Below are 3,238 nucleotides of genomic sequence, written 5' to 3' on the forward strand. Positions count from 1 at the left end.
CAAATCAAGGTAGAGAAGCCCCTTGGTCACCACAGTTCAAGATTGAGATAGAGAAGCCTCTCAATCACCCCAAGTTCCAAGATAGAGAAGCCTCTTGGTTATCTCCAATTCAGATCAAGGTAGAGAAGCCCCTTGGTCACCACAGTTCAAGATTGAGATAGAGAAGCCTCTCAATCACCCCAAGTTCCAAGATAGAGAATCATTTTGGTTACCTCCCATTCAGATCAAGGTAGAGAAGCCCCTTGGTTGCCTCCAAATTCAGATTGAGATAGAGAAGCCTCTCAATCTCCTCGAGTTCCAAGATAGAGAAACCTCTTGGTTACCTCCCATTCAAATCAAGTTAGAGAAACCCCTTGGTTGCCTCCAAATTTAGATTGAGATAGAGAAGCCTCTCAATCGCCCCAAGTTCCAAGATAGAGAAGCCTCTTGTTTACCTCCCATCCAGATGAAGGTAGAGAAGCCCTTTGGTTGCCTCCCTTTCCAGATTGAGATAGAAAAGCCTCTCAATCGCCTCAGGTTCCAAGATAAAGAAGCCTCTTGGTTACTTCCCATTCAGATCAAGGTAGACAAGCCCCTTGGTCGTCACAATTCCAGATTGAGATAGAGAAGCCTTTCAATTGGCCCAAGTTCCAAGATGGAGAAGCCTTTTGGTAACCTCCCATTCAGATCAAGGTAAAGAAGCCCCTTAGTCATTATAATTCGAAATTGAGATAGAAAAGCCTCTCAATCACCCCAGATTTAGATTGAGATAGAGAAACCTCTTAGTTACCACCCTTCCAGGGCAAGGTAGAGAAGCCTCTCAATCGCCCCAAATTTAGATTGAGATAGAGAAACCTCTTGGTTACCTCCCATCCAGGTCAAGGTAGAGAAGCCCCTTGGTCACCTCCAGATTCAGATTGAGATAGAGAAGCCTTTCAATTGCCCCAACTTTCGAGATAGAGAAGCCTTTCAATTGCCCCAACTTTCGAGATAGAGAAGCCTTTCAATCACCTTAGGTTCCAAGATAGAGAAGCCTCTCAGTCACCTCGGATTTCAAGATTCAATTCAGGTTTATCAATTATCAAGTAGATCAAGTATTCATAGTTCCCATTTTTCAAAACAACAAAACACTAGTTCTATGTTCCTAGGGCTTTAGGTTCTAGGGCTAGGTAATCTTTGAAAAGTCAACCTCAATTAAATCATGGCTGCTAAAAGCAGTGTCTTTGTTTTATGTTGACATTTGCTTTGCAAGCTCTGTCAATGAGGGGCCTTTTATAGACACTCGATTTTGCGCCCATAATTTAATCTTAGAAGATGACTAGAGTGACCATTCATATATCCAAAATTTAGAGTTGCATTACATACATTAGTTCATTCGTTGCATACCATATAAATGATCTTGAGATTCTAATGGTCCTAATGGTATGCCCGATTCCCAAATTAGACCATCAGATTGAAAGATATCACATGATCAACTCTTCACGGTCTCTATAACTTTTTTTTGGGTGGAAACGATCATGCATGATTAATTTAAATTAATTTTGATTGGTTAAACAATTAAAATTAATTGAATAATTTTTTGATTGGTTGTTGGTTAGTATCAAAAATAGGCCTGCTTGCATGAGAATAAAGTGGATAATTAGATAAAAAAAGAAGTTATAGATAATCAAGTCCTTTTGGAACATTTATCTATAAGATAATTATCACTTTAAAGGCTTGAATATCAAGAAAAAGGGATTAATTTTAAGAATATGAATCAATAACGCATCTAAGTGCAATTTTTGGCTTAAAAATCCTCAAAAAAGGAGTCCAAATTGAACCAAAACTCGCACACAGGCCTGGCACCCAAAAGGGCCTGTCGGCACTCTTGGAGTGCCGATCGACACTTCCCAAGTGCCGATTGGCCCAAATGCTTGGCCTAGCCCGGGAGCTTATGGATTGAGATAGAGCCTATTTTTTCGGATTTTTATAGATAAGGATACATTCCAATTCACATCTGATCTCATTCAGCTTATTTTTTAAGCATCCCAACCTCTATAAAATAGAGGAAAAAGATCATAATTAAGGGCTCTTCTTTTCTGATTTCTTTGCTCCCCTTACGTTAAAGACATTCTGTAGGCTTTTGCTTTAAAAACTTCTTTTTTGCAAGTAAAATATTTTAGACCTCAAAGAAGTGAAAATTTCTTTGATTTCTAAAATATTCTTTTATTTGAAGAGTACACTCATGCAAGAGGTATTTAGTTATATTCTTCTATCTATTTTTTTCTTTCTTTCCATTAATTAGTATGTTGTGGTTGTTTGTTGCATGAATGTGGCTAATATGTTTGATTTTGATTATGCCTTGTTCTTAATACATGATTGCCATACTTAGATTTTGTTAAAATTGTCATTGACATGTTCTTTAGTTGATTATTTGTTTTAATTTTTTTCTTTGACTTCAAAATCTTCTAATGATCATCAAAACCTTTCTTTTTAAAAACTCAAAACCGATCTGTATTTTCATTAAATACAAATCTGAATTTTTTCTGGTCTTAAAACTGATCCGTATTTTCATTAAATACAGATCTGTATTTTTTTTTTCTGGTCATAAAACTGGTTTGTATTTTCATTAAGTATAAATCTGTATTTTTTTAGTCACAAAACCAATTTGTATTTTCATTAAATACAGATTTGAATTCTTTTATGATCACAAAATTGATCTGGATTTTCATTAAATACAGATCTGAAAATTTTTTTGAAAAAGTTTTCCTTTTTAATATGTGATGCATGCATAGTAAGTTTGTCTTATGAATGTGAATCCTCTTTTAAAAGTCTTTTTTATATACTTTCAAAACCAGATTTGATTTTTACAAATCAAATCTCTCTTTTTTTTTTCTTTTTCTTTTTTAACTTTTCAAAATAGATCTGATTCTTTTTAACAAAATCTTTTTTTCTTTTTTTTATCCTTTACAAAAACTTATCTGATTTTTAAAAATCAAATCTCATTTTTTTAACTCTACCAACAACAAATCTAATTTTTCTTGATAAGATCTTTCTTTCTACCTTTTACAAAAACATATCTGATTTTTACAAATCAAGTCTCATTTTTTTTCTTTTTTTTCTTTTTTTTTTTACTTTTCAAAACATATCTGATTTTTCTTTTAAAAAAGGACATTATTCAAAAGGCAAATTTATTTAAATTAATTTTGTCAAGTGTTTGTCATGTGTGTCTTCAATTTTGGTAGAATGTAACTAGGACCAAAACTTTGTATTTTTTGGC

This window comes from Quercus robur, chromosome 4 (assembly GCF_932294415.1).
Source record: "Quercus robur chromosome 4, dhQueRobu3.1, whole genome shotgun sequence".
Lineage (NCBI taxonomy): Eukaryota > Viridiplantae > Streptophyta > Magnoliopsida > Fagales > Fagaceae > Quercus > Quercus robur.